The 5802-nt window shown below is 42.6% G+C and overlaps 1 long non-coding RNA gene across 1 annotated transcript; it reads left to right on the top strand.

The window, feature by feature from the left end:
- Positions 1-3777: 3777 nt before the first annotated feature.
- On the top strand, positions 3778-5435 carry LOC109296090. Its single transcript, XR_002096890.1, has 2 exons — positions 3778-4061; positions 4779-5435. It is a non-coding gene; the product is annotated as an uncharacterized LOC109296090 (long non-coding RNA).
- Positions 5436-5802: the final 367 nt, after the last annotated feature.

Raw genomic sequence — 5802 nt, 5'->3', positions numbered from 1 at the left:
ATAAAAAGCATCTCTGCCTTTTTTCTGAACCTCTAAAAAGATTTGTGTTCAATTTAAACTTCTGATGAAGCATGAGGACAAATATTACTCCATCCCCCGCAGTTCCTGTTAACTTAAAGAAAGGGTGAAAGCATTAAGAACTACAGGACAGCGAATACCCAAGAAGGAGGGGGTTACCTTGTCCAAAAACACTTGAATCCGATTTTTAAATGCACATACTTTAACTAAGTCCTTGATCCAATTGCACACGGATGTGCAAGTTTAATCATTCGGCCTTTTAAAGGGCTAACACAAAGGACAGAGCAGCCAGTCAAAAATTTACAGATCATTTAAATTTCGACGGGCAAGGATTTTTGCGGGTGGTAACTTTTACTAGAACAACAGCTGTACAGTTGGGAGAGATAGGCAAGCTTTTCGATGGCGTTTTACAGCCATCTATAAGGGTGGCCAATATATTGTTTCTATTATTTTCTGTTAAAGCATTTATACCATCCTCATCATAGTTATAGTATACAAGCACCTTCTAGTGCTTCGTGGAGTGATGTGACTACTAACACCTGGCACATTTACTTCACTTTTTCGTTTACGCTTCCTTCAATGATCAGGGTCATTCACATGTTACCCATAGTCTGTGCCGCATCACAACAGTCTTAATTTCAGACTTGGAGTGCTGAATATCTGTTCTTCCTGGCCCTGGTACTGGAAAGGCACTTTGGCATGTAGTCAGGGGCATTTTTATTTAGGACAGCACTATGCATTCAAATGTTAAGGACAGGCTGGGGTGCAGGTTGTAGCCATGTTGGGCTAAGGACATAAGCAGATAAGGTTCTTTGGGTGAATCTGATTTCTTTTATTAGAGCAACATACTGAAGGTTTATCCATAGAAAGGTTAGTTCCCAATGAAAGCAGAAAGTAGAGTAGATTTGCACCTTTATAGCCTAAATGAAGCAGATTGTATCTCTGATTTAGTTAGTCTGTAAGGTGCACATCTACTCTGCCTTCCCCCTGACTTCAGGCTAAAACAGGTAACTACCTCTCTCCCCCAATAATGGACTATTGTTACACCCGTCCTTGCCGTCAAACCAGTCTGACTCCCGATCTGTGACTCCTTGCAAGGGTTTACACTCATAAATGAATTACAGACCCAGAGCTATTCATGCGAGGTTTTCAGAAGATCATTTTGAACGTGCAACACAGGGCACGAAACTGCAATTGCTTCAAATCTGATCAATTCATAGGAGGAGAAAAGCAAATCCCCCACCCCCTTCTCCACTTCCCTGTAAAAAACCCCCACCAAACTAACCTAAATGACTTCTCTCTTGAGCATAGTCACATATAGAAAAAGCAAAAGCAAATACCAGCCCTTAGAGAATAAAACACGCCACCTCTGTGACTCAGTTTCACAGCCCGCGTAGACAGCAGGTGGGCTGCGATGCCTCCTGCGATCACTACCAGCTGTGGGCTAGAGCAAGTGCAACTTTCTAAGAATTTCCTTGTTGATTTTCCTTGTATATTTGATAAGAAAATGGCATAATCCTTTCCCCTCCGTGTTTGCTTAATAGGATTTGGGCATTAGCTCAAATAATATCAGAGGATCAAAGCCAACTTTGAAAGTATTAGGGAGATTACAAAGCAAAGGCTGGATTCTGCCTGCATGTAGAGTAGCCCCAGGAAAGGCATTCCCCCTGCAATCCCCGGTGCAGAGCGGGAGAGCGCCTGCGACCGCAGCTCATCTGTGCAGGACTACAGCTCCTCCAAGCCCCGACTCTGCAATTCTTCTTGAACCCTGCATGCATAAAAAACCAAGTGAAAAATCCTTATTCCCTCCCCTCCCCGCAACACAAAAACACCAAGATAAGGACCAAGCAGAATCTGGCCCCAAAGCACCGAGCAGAAAGGAAGCTGAACAACCCAGAAATACAAGTGCGGAGGAAAGGGAAAGGTGACGTTTATTTACTGAAGTTGATTTCCTCGCAGTCCATATTTTTCTCTCACCCCAGGGCCGTTTCGTGGCGTGGGTGACCTTTACAAGGCCTGGAGCAGATAATCAATCAAATGGATCCCAAGGAGTTCACCAAAACATTTGGACCCACTGGTTTTGGTTAGGTGGTGAGTGAAATGCAGGAGGGAGGGCCTATTTGTTTCATCCACTTGACTCCTCATCTGTACAGGAGCTTCATTTGATCAGAATCGACCGGATCTCAAAAGCAGCCACAGCAAAAGCATTCAAATTCCTTGTCCTCTCATCATCCCTCCCACCATCACCATGCTGCTTGGGTGAGCATATGTCCCATATAACCCAGGGAGCCCAAGCTACTGATATGTTGCTAGACTTAGAAAAGCACATGTTGCTCGACTTACAAAAGCACATTGGATGCAGATCCTTAGCCTACCCCACTGAAGGCAATAATGGGCCTATTTTCCTTTCTCCCAGACAGATCTGTGGCACATCTCTTAATGAAGCTATTGACATTTGTGACAAGGGAAGTTTTTCATCCTTCTATAGCAATAGGAAAAGATCTGGACTGTAATGATCACTATACATACCGGGTTGATATACCTGCTTTGAAAAAGGACAATAATGGATATTTTAAATTACTTTAAAGCCCGGGAGTATAAGCAGCTTCTTAGAAAAATATTATTCTCCTACAGATTGGATAAAGGACACCGAGGCAGATTTGATTAATTTTTTAAAGGAAACAAATATTTCTTAAAAAACATTTTTTTTTTAAGAAAACAGAAACGTGCCTCTTCTTCTGTTTAAAACCCTGATGTTTTTCATCCTAGCTCCAACAGGTATTAATTGTATTCTGCAGGTGACAAGAGTGACCTAAAAGGCAGAGGCCATGGACAACAATACAGCAATTTCTGATGGGATCTGGTAGATGGAGGATCAGGTTCTGCACAGAACAATGTTAGTCGTGGTTCAGATCCTGGGGTAAAGCATTGACTACAGTAGATGTAGGTCCACAGATGGAAAATGAATTAGAGAATTGCTGTGTGGACAATGCAATGCAGTGAAACAGCATAGGGTTTGAACTTTGATTTGTTTCACTCCTGAACCAATTTTTGGCCCCAACAGAATCAAGTATCGTAGCAAAAAATTGATCAGACAAATCAATCAATCAATCAGTAGAAGCAGGATTTGACCGCATAAATGAGATGCATTTGAAATGCAAATAATTTTGCTTTTTGGGACCGTCAAGGGTCCCACATGCGAGTGAGCCTGCCGAAGCTGAAACAACTACAGAAAACTAAGTCGCAGCCCTGCAGATGGTACAGGGAAGCAAAGGGCCATGCATACTGCCTTCATCTTGCAGAGAAAAACAGAGCAATTGCTGTATATTTCCATCACGGTTTGGTGTTTATTCTCTCCCCAACCACTCCCTTTCCCACTGGAACTTGTCCGCGTGTTTGCCCACAATAACATATTCATGTAATGAGAGAGGCCAATGCAGACTCCCAATACCTCAGACCTTCCCAATCAAGAAGAATTTCAGAGCTTTTGGTGAGGTGATGCAGGGCAGGAGGGAGGAAAAAGTCTCTTTACCTGCAAGGCTTTCTGCCCTTGAAGATCTCGTCCCCATGTACAAGGATCAACCAAACAAGCTGTAATAAATCACTTTGCAATCTCCGAACGTCTCAATCATGCCAGCAATGTTGGCATCACACCCCCATCTCCTCATTTTGATTGCTTTCCGAGCTGCATGTGGCTCAGCTACAATGAACTAGCGAGAGCCCACCAACCAGCACCCGAAGGTTGACTCACTCGATGGCCTTTCTGCTTGTATTCAATATTTACATAAGAAAAAGCTCGCGTATGAGAAAAATAAATAATAATAATAATAAGAAGAAGAAAAGACTCTTACCCTGGGCTGTTCCACTGGGCATGAACCTGTCATTATTTTACTAAATGGTCTAAATAATGGAGGTTGTAAGGAAGAGAATGAAAGTGTGGTCACACATTTTGTCGTGGAGTAAATTGCTGGCTCTTAACCCTTTTCCTTCCAGGAATTGTCAAGTTCCCTCTGCCAGCTCCATGTGTTGTTCTCACCACTCGGGTGAGTGTTATTAACCACTAACTCCCTTTCCCTTGAGATATACAAAGAATGCAGATTAGGAAACATAATTAGCCGACTTTGCAGTAAATGGGAAAGTGTTAGTCTTTATTAACCTTTAACATGCTGGGCCTGGGTTTGCTTTACCCCAAGGTTTGTTACATAGGCAAAGCAGTCATCTTGGTGTAAATGTGCACAAGGACCTCTCTGAACAGGGACCGTTTAAAGGGACCTTTCATCTCTTCCAGTCCCATTGCCCTGATACTTTAGTCTTTCTGGCAAGAGAGTGGATTCGAGGAGAGAGATGATTCAGGACTGTTAGCACCCCTGCATTTAGTAGGGTTGGACAATTTGGTAGTAAAAGATCTAACCTTTATTGCTATGGGAGCTGAACATATGGTGAATTAAAATGTCCTAAGTTGCCAGTTCAGGCCTCTCAGTTCTGATCAGAATCAGGGAAGTCAGCAGGAGTGTATCTTTCAAAACTGGATTAAGAAAAAAATAGCAGAGAGAGTAGATGACCTCCAAAATCTCTTTCAACTCCAAATGATGCTCAACGACCCTTAGGGATGAAGGTAGCTGAGCCAACATGAAGGCAACATCACTACTGAATAAAGAGCGTGTGGATATGCCGTCTGCCATTCCAGGGGATTATGCCAGGGACAGCCCCGGGAAAAATGCAAGCTACATACTGAATGACAGCTTTTTAATTTTCTACAGTCTTGATCCTCTCAGATAATGAGCAACTTCTGAGTGGAAAGGGAGCTCACTTCTAGGGGAAGGTATTTCAGCTTTTCCTAGGAGCAAGATCTAAAATGTGTGGGTGCAAATGGACCACAGACATTACGTATTTGATAGTTATAGGGACATATTCCATATGGTATTGAAAGGACATTCCTGTTTATCCTGTATACGGCCATCGTGGGGAGGCTCGTGTTAGCCCTAGATCTTTCCCTCATTATTTCAAGCGTTCTTCATCTGTTTGTTGAAATCAGTCTGTTTTGCCCAGGTTTGGCATGCAGATGGAAGAAAGGCAAGGCTACATTTTACTGTTCTAAAATGAAATGCTTGCAGCCTCCCAAAAAATCCAGGTCATGAAGAGGAAAGAGCTAGAGCGAGAAAGAACAACTTTGTGAACTGCAGTAGGAATATTTACTCTCTCTCCATTTTTGTCTGACGGACAGTCAAGATAAATACCCAGTCTGTCGGTGTCCGTGCATGAGTTTATTCAATGTGCTTGCAAAATATGCAATGTGTTTGTTCACTTTCTCAAGCACCTCATCAAAAATCTATTTACCTGTAACTCCTGGCATTTGTCAATGGTTTTTACCTATTTCTATAGCTCTGGAGTCATTAAAACCTGTATCATTTGCCCTATTTATATAGCTCTGGAGTCATTTAAACTTCCACTTGCCACTCCTTGTGCAATGTGTGCACAAAGGAACTGATATGATAGTGATAATGTTGCACAAGTGTCTGGCTCTCAACTTCCCCTGCCTGACCTTTGGCCACGTGGCTTCTGCAGACACCGGGTTTTACTGCCATCAGTTTTTTTCTTTCTTTTTTTTTTTTTTTTTTTTTACAGACTACGTTGGGAAGACTCCTCACCACTTTTGGAGAATGTGCTGCTAAGATGCAACACTCCTGCAATGGAGATAAATGGCAAGAAAGAATGAACCCCATTCAAGGTCCTCTCATAAAAACCTCTAATGGGGTCTACAAGAAGGAAATAGGAGACATGCCT

This window comes from Gavialis gangeticus, unplaced genomic scaffold (assembly GCF_001723915.1).
Source record: "Gavialis gangeticus isolate Ggan-Ray unplaced genomic scaffold, GavGan_comp1, whole genome shotgun sequence".
NCBI classification, from domain to species: domain Eukaryota; kingdom Metazoa; phylum Chordata; order Crocodylia; family Gavialidae; genus Gavialis; species Gavialis gangeticus.
The sequence above is the reverse complement of the archived record's forward strand: the minus strand, read 5'-3'. Positions and strand labels throughout refer to the sequence as shown.